At 42.6% G+C, this 18737-nt stretch overlaps 1 protein-coding gene across 1 annotated transcript in view; it reads left to right on the top strand.

Annotated features, from left to right (window-relative positions):
• The window catches only part of CSMD1 (CUB and Sushi multiple domains 1), a 1485257-nt gene that overhangs the window by 153714 nt on the left and 1312806 nt on the right, over positions 1 to 18737 (top strand). The window lies entirely within an intron of this gene.

Here is an 18737-nt window from a genome sequence, read left to right as displayed (position 1 = left end):
GTCTGCTTTTCCCTATAAAAGCAGCTTTGAGGCCTCAGCCATGTCTGTACACTTTCTCCTCCTGAACCTGGGGGTCAAAATCACAGCTGGAAGCCAGTCTGAGGCTTTATTTTATGCCTCCTGTGAAAGGATACAGCTGTGAGCAGTGCCCCAAAGTAGCAAAATGATTTGTATTCTCATATGCTGGGAGTACTTTCCTGAAGCAGGTTAGGTCCTGCTCTGCGTGGGTGTCTGGGAGACAGGAAGACAGAATGGGAGTCTGGGGGAAGGAGAACAGGAAGGAGTGGGGTTATCCTTAGGATAATACAGAATGCCTCCAGGCTCTATATCCCAGCTGAAAACAGACCCAGAGGTCACCTGTTGTGAGACCTGTGGTTGGTAGTTACTAGTAATGACTAAATGCTCCCCAACGAGTAGGGTTAAAGAATGGGACCTGCCTTGTTTATGTTTTTATGTTCTGTCACAGTTCTAAGATAACAGAAGGAGTTCTATATGCCATTTATCTAGATAGTATTTTCCATTTAGATGCTTGAACGCCAAATTATCCAGCAGTAAAAATACATTCATGTAAGGAATTCACGTATCATTTTAATCATAATGCATCCTAGATGGGCAAAGGGCCTAACCCACATGGACAGGAAAGGTTTGCTATTGAAATCAAGCCTGGAGGACACGTGGTCTCTTTCAGCATTGCAACCGATGCAGGAACACGATGTGCACTGTGCGTGCTGCTGAGAGACCAGTGCCCTCCACTGAAGGACCCTGTGTAATGAGCCCAGCTTCTTGGTGGCACTTCCCGCATTGCTCCTGCTGGCCCTGAACCCATTGATTATAAGTCGAGTCTTCTCTGTAGTTACAGAAGATTAGGAAACTGGGGTGAGTGTGCTGAAAGGGACACTTACGGTTCGTTGCTTGGCGGGGCTGACAACTGCTGAGTGCAGCGCAGAGCTGAGTCTGTGGGCTGTGATGCCGCGTGATGACAACAAAGTCAAGGTGACAGGAATAGGTTTACAACACTGGGTGTGCTCCACACAGCCTGTGGATATCAAGTGTCAGGGCTGAAAGAGTAGATGTGCAAACACTAAGTGTTCCCAAAGATGTGAACTTGTGTAATCACTTTTTAAGAAAGTAAATTACATGGTGCAAGTGGAAGAAGATGTCATATATGCGACTTTAAGAGGTGAAGGGCTCTTGGGGACCATATGTTTGTATTTTTTGGGGGGGACAGTTAAGTGTTCTCATGTTTTCTTGCTGTATTCTTCTTAACCATATACATTTAGCATCCAGTTCTGTGCCTAATTGGGTTATTTTGTAAATATCTGTGGGAGAGAAAGAGAGGGAGAGAGGGAAGGAGAAGGTTCTGTTAGGAAGTACAGAGGCTTAGCTTTCTCCAAAGAGAAAGATAAAATTCGAACTAGGACAACCAGTCTTGACTAAGAATGCTACTGATTTTCTAGTAAAGGGGGATCCATGAACAATCTTTGAGGCAAACACAATAAAGAACTCTTGTGTAATGAGCAACAAAGCTAACAGAAGATAACCAAGTTAAGCCACCTCTGAAGATAGAAGTCACCTCTTGCTAAATGTAAGCACAAAAATAAACATAGAAAGTGTACCCTTAGAATTCTCTAGGTCAATATGGGGCACAATTTCACCAAAACAAGATTAGAGCCAACATCAGTCTTTTTAGCACATTCTGCTAATGAGGTGAGGGGTGTTCTGGCTGCAGGAATTACTTGAGCTACTGGCTCCAATGAGGACAAGTCTGCCCTCTTTCCATGACTTTCCTGACCTGTTTGTGTTGGTGCCCTTCTTAGATGACCTCAACATGATTATATGGGGCCAGTTCCAGATCCCCTCAGGTTAATATTTAGCAGAATAGAGAGAATTTTTTTTTCCCAGTGGTTCCCATACAAATTTGGGATTTGAGATGACCAAATACTGTGGTGAGGAAATTTTCTTCACTGTTCAGTTAGTCTAAGGGCACATGCTTCCCATACAGACAAGGACTCAAGTCCCAGCCTGAGCAGAACTTCCATAAACAGAGGTAGATTCCTCCAAGGAACACAGAAGTACATTGGGGAGGAAGGGAACAGGGTCGGCGAGGAGGTCAAGCCAACAGAATCCATACCTGGAGATGTTTAAAAAGCCATTTGGGAACCATGTGGGAACCCCCTGAGGGTCTGCAGCCAGAAAAGGGATCGTCCAGAACTGGAGCCCGAGAGAGCTCAGCCTCTAGCAGAGCACATGGTCTCCCAACTGCTCATGATAGGACTTTGTTTCTTCTCTCACACAGAATCTCCCTCTGTCCTTCTTTCTCTTCATTTTCTGTGTGTCTCCCACCTTCTGAATTTACATCTGCTCAACTCTAGCCTCATAAAACATTTGAGTATAGGCTTTTTTATTGTCAGTTTCTAGTTTCTGATAAATTCAAACATTGATGGGTGAACATGATATAAACCTTGCTCTAGCCTGTTATCTAGGAAATTTCTTCCCAAATAAAGGTGATATTAGGGAGTTGTAGAGATAAACTCAAGTGTGTGCGTGTGTAGGAGAGTTGTGCCTCCCTCAGGTATTATAAAGGAGTGATTGCTAATCTCAGATTGACCCAAACCACATTATGGCCAATATCTTGAGGTGTTGATTAAATCTAAGCCTCCTTAAGCTAAAGAGCTTATTTAATCTTTAACTAAACATGCCAAGGGTTGCTTTAGGGGGAACACTTCAGACCTTAAAACTTCCTTCAAGCTTTAACTGAAAATAAAACACTGCGTCTGCCCAGCGAGATCATTCAGAGGCGCCTGTGTATTGCATGCGTAAAGCTGGTATATCTCTGCAGGATGTGTGAGTCAGGACAGTGGCACAAAGGGAAGGCAGGGCACTGGACACAGCTTCCCTGAGCAAAAGTCCAGACGCAGGGGAAAGGCATACAGAGGGATGGGCTCCTTCGCCTTCTGCTTAAGGGCCTGAGGGCTTGTCTTGATCCCAGTTTACCTTTCTGATACTTGATGTGTATTCAATTTCATATGAATCAAATGCCTTCAGCTTCCCATTTTAGGATGACTTAGAAATTAAGTCTCTAAGAAGTGGGCCCTGCCCCTCTCCTGCGTGATGCGCCAGCTCACACTGTCTTCTCACCTGCTTTCTATCTCTCATTTCTATCATCAGTGTTCCACGAAGCACGAAAGATTGACTCTGTCTTATCTGCTCCCTTTCCCCAGCCTTCCCCAAAGTCCATTCTTCCCGGACGTCCCCATGGTTCTCGTAGTGTGTGTCCATGCCCGTAATCATGTGGTCGCTCGGCGCTGAAGGAGAGGACGTTGTGTCTCAGTCTGGGGCTCATGCTGGGTGCCCAGGTGGGGTCGGGCGGGCGGGTACACCCCTGACCGGAATGCCTCTAAGTGACAAAGGATTTTCAAGGGGCAGCAGCTGTAGGCATTGCTCTGCACTGTCTTTCTGAAAGTCAGGTTTTGCTCAATGCAATCACACGAACACGTCTTTCTATATTAGGTGTTATTCCTCCATTTGGATATTTACCTTACATGTCCTACATTTCAACGTCAGTGGACTGGCCAGAAAACGCCAAAGAGTTGAGTACTGTCCTGTTCTGTATGATGCAGCTTAATGTTTGCTCTCAAAATTCCTGTATATTTTTGTTCCTAGAATTCTCTGGAGACTCATAAACAATCACGAGTATCTTTTCCTCATTAGAACCTGACATTTATGGAGTTATGTATGGAGGAAGGATAACAGCCCTTTTAGAATACACCTGTAGGGCATATTTTTCCCTGGAAGAACAGATCTGATAGTTACTACTAAATTTTGTTACTTGGGGAGGACTGGAAGGTAAAGGAGTGCAAGAAAACATTGAAAAATTTAGATGTATTTTCAGTAAACAGGAGGAACCCAAATGATATCTTCCCAAATTATGTCAGAATCTTACAGAGTGAGAATAATTACTTTAAAAATAACGCGCTCTTTGAATAATGTTACCAGCATTACCACACCATCAATCTTTATCTTAAGTATACAGGACCATCCATAAATAAATTCTGGAATACAGTAAATCCTGGCATACTGCTTGTATGCAGAATTCAACCATGCAGCACAAACTAGCTAGCACTGGACTGAGAAAAATAGTGGGTTCCCAAACCGGGCTCCGCCCTGAAGTCCCTGGTGGCAGAGACCGTATATATGCACAGGCAGAATCGTTCAGGAGAGATGGGATTTGCATTTATCAAATGCAAAGCAGGTGCCAGGCATTTAAATGTGTTACTTTGTAAGCTATAAATACACATTACTTTCAATTTTAGACATGAGAATATGGGCAGAAAGTGTTCAAGGCAAGATGACTATAAAAAATAGAGCTAAAATCCACACTTGTCTCTATCTTGCTGCTTCTAAACCACAAACTTTGTCTTATATATATATATTGAGCAAGCTAAAGCCCAGGGGAAAATGTCATCTATCATAAGGTAAATTACCTTCATCTATGACAGAATAGAATTGCAACATCCTTACATTAGCACAATTAATATTAACTGAATGTTTACTTCCTACCAAGCATTAGTCTAAGCCCTTTGCATGTTAGTTCATTTTTCAATGATTTCTCAGAAGGATCCTGTGAGGTCACTGTTCCTATGGTCACCTTTTCCAGATGGAGATTCTGAGGTGCCAAGAAATTAAATAAGTAACTCGCAAGCCAGGAATCAGACTTAGGCAGTTGGAAGTCAGAGCTGTTCCGCCACCGTTGCATCTCGCCGCCATCCCCTCTCAGTTTTATATCCGTAAGCCTGAGGCAGGTTCTGTTCAGCTTAGGTTCTGCCGATCCCCGGAACCTGGTAACCCTGGGTAGGGGCCAGCCTTCAAGTCAGGAGAGGGGCAGGGAGAATTTCTGTGGTTTCATTTACAAAATGTGGGCACCATTCCTAAAGCAGCAGTCCTGTCACATTAACGCGGTCCTTCCCGTCTTAGAGCGGAGTGAGCGCGGGCCCGTGGGCTCAGCGAGAAGCGGGCCCTCGCCGTGCTTCATCCACAGCATCCCGATGCGACCCAGGCAGCGACGACCGTCGACTTCTGCTTAACCACGTCTGCGTCCTGTCACCTGGGAAAGTCTCATCAATTCAGGAGATGCTGCAGCAATTCAAGGAACCTTCTATGAGTCAATTTCAAGATGTATCAACAAAGCAAGATCTTATTACATTTGCTAAGGTGCACCGCTTAGTCAATCGCGGTATGTCATGTCATGGAAGTTTCAACACTGTCATCCTTTTAATTCTGTTAACAGGAAAACGAGTGGGGCATTTGCTACAAACAGGTGTGCTGTGTAGCCTTTAACAATATACAAAAGACATCACCTTAAAAAATACTCAGATGCTAAGAGCCTCTCCTAAATGAAGTACTAAGTTTTCCTTTGACTATTTACCGTTCCATTTAAAGAATCACTTTGCTCTTGTCATTACCTCACGTCATCTGAGATACGTAGACTTCAGTCTTTTAGGATGCATTGTCAAATGTAGGCATGTTTCCTGGTTTGGGGAAAAGATTGAACATATTTTTTAAAAAAAATTTAGAGTCTTCTCCTGTTTTGATGAAAATCAGATAGAACAGGATTTTTAAAAGCATATATCGTATATTGCATCCCGACTCAGACCCAAGCATCATCAATATAATATTGTATCTCAAGTGCTCCAAAAGCTGCTGCATTTTAAATGGCCTCTACATATAAGTATCTTGTCTACAAGCAAAAATCTACCAACCATCAATTTCCATCTCATTGCCAATAAAATAAAATGAGGTGTCTGTGGTGTTAAACAGAAAATCAGCAGGGAGCATTATGAATGCAGTGGGTACTGCAGCAGAGGTGAATATTTATTAATTTACTAACAATCGCCTCTTCCACACCCACCATTCTAATCCAGCTTTGTGAAGCCAAATCCATGCATTTTAAAAATGAACAGGATTCTTCTAACTTTGTAGATCAAAGGATGAAGAAAGAAAAAGAGAAGTACCTCCTCCATGGCTCTGTTTTACCTCCTTAGTGAACTGGATTGGTGGCATAAAACGCCTTCCCAGAAGCAAAGGTGGGAGCAGGCACAGGTTGTCTAGGCCTAGGAGTGGCTGTGGAAATCCCTTTTCAGAAGCAAATGGACTATTTATTTTCCTCCCATCTCACACGTCTCTCTGCCTAGTGGCCACCACACTGTCATTTGCCCAACTACGTCTGCGTGACGATCTTGGCAGTTTTCCTAGTTCCCAGGCATCCCCTTTGGCTGCTGGGTGAGCCGCCTCCCGCCTGGGGTGCAGCGTGCCCCCCGCGTCATTTCCAGCATGTCAGTGCAGAGCCGAGACCGACCGCGTGTGCTGCCACCACTCAGGGTGTGAGTCCCGCCCTGGCTGTGTCTTAGGGCCACAGACAAGAGCCTTCATTTCTGGGCGCCCGTTCCCCCATTTCTAAAACCAGAGCGATGACTTCCATCTTGTAGGATTCCCATGAGGGTAAAAGGCTGTGACCGTGTACAATGGACGTGCACCAAGGACACGCTCAGCAAAGGTCAGTGTATCGGTGTTTGTCCTTTATGTGTCACCCTGATTCATGGTTTCCTGTGCAAACGGAGTCTAAGCCCTGAGTCTGGGTCAGAACTAGGGACCAGGAGTGTGAGCTGGGGGAGCCAGGACCTGGGAAACCACGTGGCTGTTCAGACAACGCGGTGCGCACCCCCGGGGGCCACTGGCCCCTCCCTGCAACTCCTTGGTGCCCCACCACACTCCCACCCATGCGTTGCTCACAGTAGTGGCCTGTTCCAGAGCTTGCTGGGCCCCCGGGGGACGTCCTTCTGACGCATCCCCACCGACAGCCTGCACCGGACACCTCCAGCGAGCAGCCCACCAGCCGGCTCTCCGGGACTCACGGCCAACAGCAGCTGGAGAGACACACTCATATCTTTTCCAAGCAGTTTGGAATCTTCTGAAGGAAGACGGAAGGCACCAGATCTCTGGAGATCCGCTCTGGCCTTGTGGTTATATAAATACCCACTTCTCATAATTCTGTGCCCAGAATTGATTTTAGAATTTCCAATATCAGCTAAAACTCGAGGACTTCCATTTCAGTGTTGAATATTTTACCACTCATGAGCCTAATTTAGTCGTCTTTACAAACATAAATTTCCAACGCTGTCAGTATGAGATCCGAGCAAGGGCTGGAGAAGGACCATTATGATTTTTGTGTCAGTGGCATCGTGTCTCCCGGCTCTCCCTTCCCCTGCCCAGCACACTGTGCCTCCAGTCTTCTTTTCACGTTCTCTGAAGAGCAGTGTGATTAAGATCTTTCCAGATACACGTTCCTTTAAATCCAATATTAACATGTAAGCCCTTCACCTTTCATTCTACTCCACTAAGATTAATGTCAAAAATGAGTGTCTCTGTTTTTCAATAGAGGTGTGATGGATATTGGAAACCAGTGATGACAAAAGAGGTGCAAGAGAAAATTAAATGCTTATAAAGGGGAAAAGTGTCCCCTAGAAAAGACAGAGGTTCCAAGGTCAAAGGGGGCAGCCTCCTGTGATCAGGTGAAGATATTTGCCCTAGGCTGCAGGGGCTAGCAGTTAAAATTTCAATGCAAGTGTTATTTTAGCCACTATTCGTAGCCTAAAAAGAATCTCTGCACGATTGAGTTTCTTTCTTCCCTTTGTAATTGTTTCTGTTATAATGTAACATAGTCCATTAAATGGCCCTGCAGGGAGAACCTTCCAGAACAAAATGCTGCATGCTTTAATATTTGATTGGGACTCAGCCTTTGGTGGTTGGAGAGAGACACAAAGCTTGTTGGCTGGAGCTTCGCAAGACGACATCCAGTTTGTAAGGATGCAGGCGGTCAGGCACACAGATGTGGTCATGTAGCTGACAGGCCACCTGTCTTCCGGTCCTTGCACGTCAAGTCGTAGAGAACCAGATCCTACCACACACGCTCAAAATGTACCTAAACATCTACGATCACCCAGCCAGTGGCCTCCAGCCGTAATGTTCAGCAGTCATACTTGCTCAGTACTGGTCAGACTCTGCTGATCTGTTAGAACTTCTAAGACTCCCTTTTACTTTGTGCTGGGCAAGTTTGATCTGCCCTCGAGTTCCATGTATGGAGCTATGTTGTAGAAGTGGTTATATAAATATCAACTTCTCATAATTCTGTGCCCAGAATTGATTTTGGAATTCCCAGTGTCAGCTAAGTCGTAACCCTAACCATTGTACCATGTTCTAGTTAATGTTAGTTAACCCAGCATTGACTTTGGAGGTGGGGCTTCAGGGACCTCCTCATCTGCATTTACAAGCTAGGCTCCTCCGAAGACCTGGAGGAGAGGCCCTGAGGCTGGCTTGCAGTTCCAAAGCTGGAAGCTTATTTTTGGAGGCTGCAGGCCTGAACGTGCAGGCTTCACTTTGGTGATGACCAGAGATCCCTGGGGCTGGGCAATGGGAGGCACACGAATGTGAACCTCCAAGTCCACTGTGAGGGGCAGCAGATGGCCAGTCCAGCTCAGGTTGGGCAGGATCTGCAGTGCTGTTCATGTACAGGTTTAGCTATTTTTTCCTCATTTTTATTCAGTGCCAACATAAGCAGCCTAACTCTCAGGTATGTTGCTCAAACAAGCAGCCGCTGATCAGCAGCGCCTCACAGAATGAGAACCAGGAACCTGAGCGTGTGTGCGGCGAGGGCCTGGGGCCATGCAGGTGAAGCGCACCTCCACCCCATGGCCTTCTGGTTTCCTCTTCTGCAAATGGGCATCGTGATACTGCCCGCAAAATATGCTTGTGCTTCTTCTGTAGGCAATGCCCAGTGCTAGGTGTATTTTGATTATCTCTAAAATTTCAGGTAAGGGAGATGAATTTGCTGATTACTAATGACATGTTAACTCTGTGAATCAAAAGCTATGCATTTTTTGTTGACTTTAATACCCACTTACGTGAATTCATAGAAGAGATCCATATTTATAACTGGAGTCAAGGATAATTTCTAAACAGAAGCAGTGTACGGACGTCGGATTTGAGTCAATTCCTTCTAACCTGAAGTTGTCCTGTGTAAAAAAAAAAAAGTAAAAGAAAATAACAGAGATCTTTTTAAAAGAATTTTTTTGTTAGTAAGAATCCAGATATGGCACGTCTTTCTTCCTTCAAAATCAAAACCTGTGTATCATAAAACTTCCTAGGATGAATGTGTTTATTGGAAAAGCATGATTGCTTTCTACGTTTAATTTGGTGGACCATGAGAAGGTGCATGGGGCCAGGAATCTCAGTTAACTAATAATAACTAGAACACAGTACAACATCGCCACACGTTCAAACTTTTTCATTTCAAGTTAAAGAAAGATGAAATGCTCATCTCCAAAAGTATGAGTCATGGAAGAGCTACATTGTACAAAAATATACAGTAAAAAATAGCTGTACATGCAGAGTTTATTTTGAATATCTACAAGGAAAATGAGATGTAGGTGTTTCTAAGCTCAGTAGTGCAAAACTAAAATGTCTTAGAATATACTTACTGTTTAATTGTAGAAAGACAAAACTTTACGATTCTCATCCTCCGACAAGATGTCTTTAGACTAAAAGTGTTCAACATCACGCATGCAAAGAACCTGTGAGGGCTTTTTGAAGAGTATGGCCTGGTTGTCTGGGCTGTTGTGACTTGGAAGTTGGTGTTTAGTGGGCGGCAAACGTGGACAGAGAGGCAGCCCGGGCAGGAGCAGAGCCTGGCATCACGGATTCAGATAGAGTCTGTTGTGTTGTTTTTAGGTGTCTTGAAGAGCTTGGTATTTCATTTTTTCTTTTTCACTAAGAGTTTAATTTTTTAGAGCAGTTTTAGGTTCAGAACCAAACAGAGAAAGTACTGAGATTCCCCACATGCCAGCCTCCCCCACTATCCATGTCCCCACCCCACCAGACATTTGTCACAACGATGAGCCTGTGTGGACACGTCCCCATTGCCCAGAGTCACCGCCTACATCAGGGTCACTCGGTGGTGCACATTCTGTGGGTTTGGACAGATGCGTAACAACGTGCGTCCCCACTACAGTGTCGTACCTGTAGTCTCACTCCCCTAAAACCCTGCAGGCTCTGCCTGTTCACTCCCTTTCCCCCTAGCCCCTGATCTTTCTACTGTCTCTATAGTTTTATATTTTTCCAGATGTCACAGAGTTGGCATCACACAGCATGTGGCCTCTTCAGACTGGCTGCTTTCACTCAGTGATGTGCATTTAGTTTCCCCCATATCTTTCCAGGCTTGACAGATCATTTCTTTTTAGCCCTGAATACTGTTCCATTGCATGGATGTACCATGATTTATCCATTCACCCATTGAAAGACACTTTGGTTGATTCCAAGTTGTGGCACTGACTATGAAAGTGGCTACTGTGAACATCTATGTACAGGTTTTGTGTGGACATTGTCTTCAGCTCCTTCAGGGAAATACAAGAGCATGTTTGCTATGTGGTGTGGGAAGAGTGTGTTCAGTTTTGTTAGAAACCATGCAGCCTTCTTCTAAGGTGTGTGAAGAGCTTGATTTACATCTCAGTTTCCATTTACTAGCTGAACACCTGCTGGCAGTCACCCAACATTCCAGACCCTTGATAGGTTAACTGTAATTTGGGATGCATCCTTGTGAAACAGGCTTTACTGGTCTGTGTGAGGAGCTATATGTTAATCATTCTGCAGATATTAATTGCTGTGACTCATAATGGTTATCCCATAGTAAGCACTCACAATATGCCAAGAAATTTGCATGCATTCTCTATAACAGCACTTCAAGAACAATAGTGTTGTGCAGTTGAATGAACTGAGGCATGTGATTTAGAGCAGGGCCACGAATTAATGAACCAAACAGCTTCAATTTGAAATGAGATCTCTTTAACCTCCAGACTGGGCTTTCTATTTCCTCATTGGCCTTTTCACTAATTATCTTCTTCATGCAATCTGTTCCTGAAAGATTGGACTCTTGGTAACGTTGCCTTCATGCTAAGCGGTAATTGAAGTGATATGGTCTCTGTAAATCTAACAATAAGCTCTCGTGGGTGGAACAGTAACAGCAAAGGTAAAAGACGTATCGAAGGCCAGGGTCTCAAATGGCATGCGTGCATCATAATGGCTGCAGACCAGGTGTGAGCCCGCATGGCTTTGAGGGGGTCACTTGGCTTTTATGATGCTGGTCTGCACCGGGAGGAGGTTCTCTTCTCCTGTGTGGCTGTGGTACCCCACCACATGGCACCCTGATTAGCTGGTTGGTCCAGAGGCCTCGGCGTCTTTGCGAATTTCCCGTGAGGGCAGCTCCGAGGCCCAGCTGGGAGATGAGAATGTGTCTTAACCAGAGGGCTAGCCCAGCAAAGGGGAGTCAGATTCAGCAGCAGGAAAATCTATCTGCAGGAGGTAGTAACCCTATTTAGGGTAAGATGTTAATCCTTTGAGCAATGATGGCAACAACAGGCCATGACCTAAGTCTTAGGAGGACGAGAGCTTTTACAAAAAATCACTGGAACAGATCAAGGCATGACTGATGAAGGCAGAATTCCTTCCTTCTTCCCCCCGTCTAAACAGTCTATGAACAAAACCAAGGAGTATCCGTAGCAGGAAGGGCTTTGAGTTGCGGAGTATCAGGCCAGTGATACTGAAGTCGTGTCTCGGCCCCAGCTGGTTACAGATAAGGCGGTAGACCCAAGTCCCCAGCGGCCTCTGGGGGGAGGAGGTCAGGATCGAAGAAGGCAGGCGTATCTTCAGCTTCAGGTCATCGTAAGGGTGGACTTTTTGACACAATTCCCTGTAAAAGCAGGACCTTGTCAAAGGTGCTGAACATCTGGTCAGTGATGTGATGAGTCTCCGGCTAGAGCGAGTGTTGCCCAGGCCCGGCGCGTGGGTGCGTTGCACCCAGTGGGCTCACGTCCGGGTCCGAGTCCCATTTTGCATCCCGTATTGCCGGCAGGAAAGAGTAACCAGCGCTTGCTTAAAAGGCAGGAACTTATTTAACAAACAGAGGAAGTAAGATATGTTTATTTCCTTATTGAAAAAAATAGAAAAGAAGAAACAATGGCCCCGTAGCATGAGCAGAGGAGCAATATCCTCGTGCTATTTGGAACTGGGAGCTGCAGACTCATTGGCTTCTGGGCCCCGGAAACACCCAGGGTTGTCATTTGCTGAAAGGGCTCTGGGATCAGCAAACCTGAATTAACAGGATTTATTTCTTATTTACACTTCCCTTTGGTTTTATACATTCAGGTCTGGATTTTCTCAGTGATGAAATGTTGCAGTGGAACTATTTATAAAAACACTCAGCCCAGCTTGCCAGAGAAGCCTGGAGATACCGCTAGAGGCAAGCCACTAATGTTCCCTGTGTTTCTTTGAAGTAAACATGATATCCGTTTTGTTCTTGACATTTATAAACCTTGCATAATGTTCCTTCTTGGTAACTGTGTTCAGTTAGGACCATGCACAGGGTAATAAGGAAAAATACATTAATGAGCTTCGTTAAATACATATTCTGGTGAGTCTTGTCTTTCAGACAAGTAAGGCTTCTTTTCCTGTAGTAATAAATGTTTCACAAGGCATGTGAATCCTTCTGCAAGAATTATCCTGTGAGCCAGTTCGAGTTAGTTGCACTTGACTTTAGAAAATAAAAACGATGCATATGTGAAAAAATCGGTAAATGCTGAAGTACTGTGTAAACGTTAAGGGATGCAAAAATAATGTCAGGTTCCACATGAGGCCATCTACTTAAAAATATCAATATTAAGAAGGCCGATTAGCCTACGTACCACAACTGGTACATGTTTTAAACATAGGAGACTTTTTTAAGCATAGGAGACTTTAGTGAATTCCTAAGGGACAGTCTGTAAAAGTTTCATGTAATGAAAGCAGTCTGGAAATGACCATTGAACCTCTGAGGGTGACTTTATTTGTATGTATTGGTGTCAATCCATCAGACTTTAGTTAAAAAAATACATCAGTGTGGTTATTGCATACCTATGGGAGCATGCCACCTACATAAAAGTGTGCTCTAAATACTAGATTGTAGCATTGTGGTGGTTTAAAATCTCACAAGGAAAGCATGTTTCTAGCAAATATTATGAAACAGAATGATCCGTTCTTTTCTCATTCACCTTGAAAGCAAGTAATCTGAGTGCTGACCATTACAGCAATTCTGCAACAGAAATAAGTGTCCGGTATTCCCCTAGACAAACCTCAGCGAGAGCCGTGACTTCCGAGGAGGAGGGGCCGTCGTGGGGAAGCTCCTCTGGCTGGGTGCTGGCACTCCGCACTCCCCGGGGCTGGACATGGATCACGCCCGTGCAGGACAGCAGGTCACCAGCAGCAACAGAAGGGTACCTGTGCATCTCCCCTCAGCGAATTACCGGGGTACTCACCCCGTGCCGATTTCTAAAAATAATCCAAAAAATGGAAGAATGAGAGACCACATACAGGATTCTCAAAATGGCTCTGGGCTTTTTATTTGCAGAAACAGACTGGCCTGTGTGCTGTAGTTTGCCGAACCCCTATCTAGATTATTCATTAATGAGAGCAAGTGGGAACATTAATTCCCATTAGTAACTTTAATAATGTGATGGTAATTTCATAATGAGAGATGTGTTTTATATTTAGTGTTTATTTATATTTATATGTAAATAATGTTTATATTGATTTATATGTAAAATTTATTTTATAATCATATATGAGGCACACTAATTTTTAAGTATTACCAATATAGGCAAAAGACTTGAAATGTATCTTTGCGAGTGAGGGGACTTTGCAAAGTCTAGACGGGGATGTGTTAGAATTTGTGATCATGAAACAAAAAGCTCGGCTTTATAACGTTGCCACGCACTCTTACAGGAAGTCCAGTGCACCTTTGTGGTGAGATGGGCAACATGCTCGGGGGTCAGAGATGCGGCTGAGGATGTCAGACTCGGATTGCGCACTAACCTTACTTGACACTCATAGATGTACAACCCGAAGGCCGCGTGCTGCCTGCTCGCTGTCCTTTTTGATTCCCTTTTATGTGTACATATGTGTGTGTATTTTGCATTTACTAATTGCATTTACCGAACATACATACACAGTGTTTTAGAAGCAGACCCTCTAAACCCAACCCGGTTTAGGGCATTTTCTCACTGCTTATTCAGGATTAGCTGGTAGCAAAACAACACCTCTGTGTTCATGATTTTTAAAAACCATGTTTTTCCCAAAATACACTTGTTTGGGTGTTTATTTCTAATTCCGATTTCATTATCCCAGACTTTCTGGTACACAGGTGGCCCCAACAGCCGCACCCTAATAGGCAGTGGTCTTCGGGAAGCACTGCCCCCTGCCTCCCCCTTCATCACTCCCCAGCGCAGCAGCAGACATCTCGTCTAGCAAGGGTGTGCTCTCATTTGCTAGACCCAGTTTTCTGGCTTATCCACCTGCTGAGTCAATTAGGTTTAATTGTTTCTTTCCCTGCCTCGCCTCCTGCTCCTGGGAGATGCTCTGTTTTTCAGTGTGGTTTAGCTCTCTTTGGTAAAATAACAACCACAAGGTAAAGCAGGAAGCCTGAATCCACTCTTTTTAATGGTCCATCTCCACGTGGAGCTCACTGTGAGTGTATTGTCTGGCAGCAACATCATGAAGGGCTCATCTGAATAAAATGATTTCAGTAAGAACTTAGGCTGGGGTTAGTCCTGCACAACCTAGAAGGTACCCTGGGCAGAAATCAGCCATGTGTTTTGTAAGGATAAGCTAAGTTTATATTGACAAGTAATCGTTCGCGTGTGAGGTGCTTTTACCAACACCAGTGCCTTCAGGCTTCTCAGTAACTTTCTGCAAGAAGTGTTTCTATCTAATTTCCAAAGTGAAGATACACAGAAAATAGTAAGGTGATTTTTGGAAGCTGCAGGATTAGAAATTGGATAAGGAATATAATTAAAATCTAAATCATCTAATCCTAAAAGAATACTCACTATATTTCCACAACTGCTTCTAAAATATCTTTAGAGATAAAAGATATATTCCTGAGTGTATTGTGTGACATGCCACAATAAAATCAGAATGGAGATAAGTCAGTGTTCAGCCACTCTGTTTACCTGGGTTTGCTCCATCAGGTGTAAGAATCTTGACTTTTATCAGGTAGTGACCTCCCTGTTAAATATTCTCTAGGTGATTATGCCTGGAAGGATTATTTAACTTGGAACTTTATGCAGAAGTTGAGGTTGGTGCTGCCTTCACAACAGTCACAGAAATAGGGGGGCATCTTTCAGCAGGAGATCCTGTTTCTAACAACAATGCCACCTCTTATTCCCTGAGTCCCAGAGTTGTCTGATCTAAAATAAGTATCATCACAATTCACCAGGGATGCCATAAAGATAATCTGAGTTATAGTGATGTATATGAAATAGTAGCACTGTGAAAATTATTAAAAAATTGGTAGTGATACTGTTATTTTTACTTGCCGCTCATTTAAGTTCTCAGGAAGCTCTTGAAACCAAGTCCAAATGCCCCCTTGTGAAGGCACTGATGGAAATGCCTGCTAGAATGGCTATGGCCGTGGGCTGTCCTCCAGTCCAGTGTGGCCACACTGATTCCTCTCCATCCTGCCTTTGCTGATCTTCTGTCTTCGCTTGTCCAGTCAATTTAAGCTGGTTCGTGCTTCCTAGATTCTGAGGTCTGAGTAAACATTGTTTAGAATCATCGCATCCACAAATTCTCCATGTTTGACGCCCTGCGTTGTCATCAGGGTGCTCCCGTCCTCTACCCGTGGTGCCCTGTTTAACATTGGCTGTGGACTATCACTGATCTATAATTGACTATACTGACTATAATTGATCCAAGAATGGCTGTCAAAGTTTTCCTCTTTCGAATCCAACTTCCTGTGCCTGTATTATTACTGGTTCTGTGCTTTGCCCTACCAAACTAACGTGGACCTTTTTGATTGAGTTTAACACTGTAAGACCCGCTATCCAACACAGATTTTCTCCAAAGGATTAAAGAGGAACCTGGATGCCATGACATTTTCTAGAAATGTACCTAAACCTCCCATTGATCATGCCACACACTGCCTTTTAATTCAGCAATCTTTTCTCTTACCCAAGTCTAAAGATACTTTGTGGAAAATGACAGTTTTATCTAAAGTGTTCTTTTGATTCACATTGATAGGCTGGCTTAAAAATTATACCTAATTTCTTTTTTGTTGTTCTATCACTCAGGTGAGAATTCAGAAAGTAATTCTCATTTGTAATCCTTGATGCTTTAGATGGGAACCCCTGAAGTCCTAGAATGATAAATGAGTGTGTGCATATTTCATTCCCTTGGGCTTCTTATTTTTATTTCTAACTGAATGCAATAAACACACATGCACTTTTGATCCTATTCCTCTTATTCCATTATTCATAGACATTCAGAAACTCTCAACACTAGTAACTTTGAATAACATTTTTCTATAAAAAATGTAGTGGTCCCTTCTATGTTCTGTTACATAAAACTTCGATTCCTTTCAGGAGTTTTACTTGGCCTGATTTAATCTTTTGGGTTTTTCTCTTGATTCACCTCCAAACTTTCTTTCAAAAACTTTAGTTTTATGTCACAAAATTGGAAAAGTAATGAAACTCTAGCCTATCTTGAGAATGAGAGAACTACTTCACAGTTTCCCTGGTTGATTCTGTTTGCATGTATCATTTTAACTCTCTCCTTCTCTTGCTCTTTATTATATTATCAAGATGTCTTACGGATTTTGGCATACTATACTCAACTAACTATCAAACTTATATTTTGTATTTCTTCCATGTGTATGTGTCTTCCTAGGGATAAAGAATTTTTAAATGAAGTTATTTGGTGTATGCAAGTAAATGTCAAACTCACCACCCTAAACAGCATTATTTTACTCCTCTGCTTATTAACATAATTAATTTGTATTTTTGCTGACCTTTCCAAATGAAATCCAGAATACATAACATGGTCCTATGATCTTACCCCATTCTCTTGGCTTTGAGAGGTCTGCTGTCATTACTCAATTACTGTAACTCACTCAGAAAAGTAAGGTTCACATTGCATTTTTACTTCCCTTCATCCATGCTGAGTGTTCAAAAGAAAGGAAAGAAAAATTGTTTTGTATTTGGCAACCCAGTGGAGGTGGGCATGGATGACTGGTGGTGATAATGCAATTAGAGGACTCCTTTCTTTTTTTAAGTTCATGACATGGCCAGCAAATTAATAATACTATTTAGATCATTAATCTCATTGCATTGGTATTTAAAAGATAGCAGCAATGTCTGTAATGAGAGTGCTGCTTATTTATCAATGTGGTAAGAATTACTAAACAAGCAATCGAATACCAGCGCAATAACCTAAAAGCAAAGAAAAGAAAGGCTTACAAATGAACACTTGGTATCCCCGTTGCAGAGATGAGAAAAAAAGGATTCAGTGTGAAACTAAAAGTAACTTTCTTTCAACGGGATCATAAAAACTGACTGAGGAAGCAGTCCAACCAATCTTTATCCAAGAACACAAAGAATCTTTGTGCCGGGCTGCACAGACCTCCCAGGAGCAGCGGGGCATCAGTAAACCAACTATTCCCAAAACAACAAGAAGCTATTGGCTTTTGTGTTAATTTCTGATTTTCTGGGACCAAAAAGCCTCAGTACGCTTTGAAGGCAGGACTTCAAGCTTATAAAACCAATGTCTCTTCTGCTGTGGACATTTCTCAGTCATCAATCAGTTCTAGAAATGATACTGAGCCACATATTTTTGAACGTTACATGTTTTATTTTCCTATAATTGATCCATGTAAGGACGGAGCATTTTCAGAATTTCAAAAAATTTCTTACTTTATTCATCATCAATAATAGGTTTAAAACCTACCATTCACTGAATGATTCAACACTAGCCATAGGTCAAATCCATAAGACAAACTTAGGAAATATTGTTATCCCAAATTAAGAGATGAGGACACCAATCTCAGGAAGACTGATACACTTACTGGGGGGCATTATCACCCATCAGAGTCACCTAACCAGGATCTGAACTCACCTCCGTCTGGCTCCGGTGATCAGACTTACTAATTCAGGTGCATGCTTTTTCACACAGAGTTTTTTTTATGATTTAGTTTCTACTCCTATGCATACTATGTCTAAGTTTTCTTCATGAAGAAAATATTCAGTAAGAAAAAATTTCAATATTAAAACACTCTTGAATAGTTTTATCATTACATTTTCTTAAAAAACATGTTAACTGTTAGTAATAATCTCTAATAAGCTTAAGACATGTTTTCACATTTAGTTTAAAACCCTGCTTTACTTCAGAGATCCAGATATTACAATATAGTTTGATATTTTAACATAACTAAAATAGCTTGCCATCTCATCAGATATCCTCAATAAAATTGAAAGCTTGGAGGCTGAAGGTCAAAAAAAGATCCTGCAATATATAGGTAGTGTGGTGTAAAGATTATTAAATAATTAAAAAATGTATATACTTAGTAAAATCATCCTGAGATTAATAAAGTATCTTTGTTGATACTTAGTGTCAGAATTTCAAATCAGGAAAAGATAATGCCAAACAGCAAGGCTACAGCAACCCTGGGAATATGAGGAAATATTTTTATCCCAAATTAAGAAATGAGGACACCAAGAAAATTTTTTTTTTAATTTTAAAAAGAAAATGTTGATATAGCTTAATCAAAATAAAAAGAATACTACTTTTTTTCTATATAGGCCACTTTATATATGGAATTTACTTAT

Source organism: Manis pentadactyla, chromosome 7 (genome assembly GCF_030020395.1).
Source record: "Manis pentadactyla isolate mManPen7 chromosome 7, mManPen7.hap1, whole genome shotgun sequence".
Taxonomy (NCBI): domain Eukaryota; kingdom Metazoa; phylum Chordata; class Mammalia; order Pholidota; family Manidae; genus Manis; species Manis pentadactyla.
This window is presented reverse-complemented; position numbering and strand designations above follow the sequence as displayed.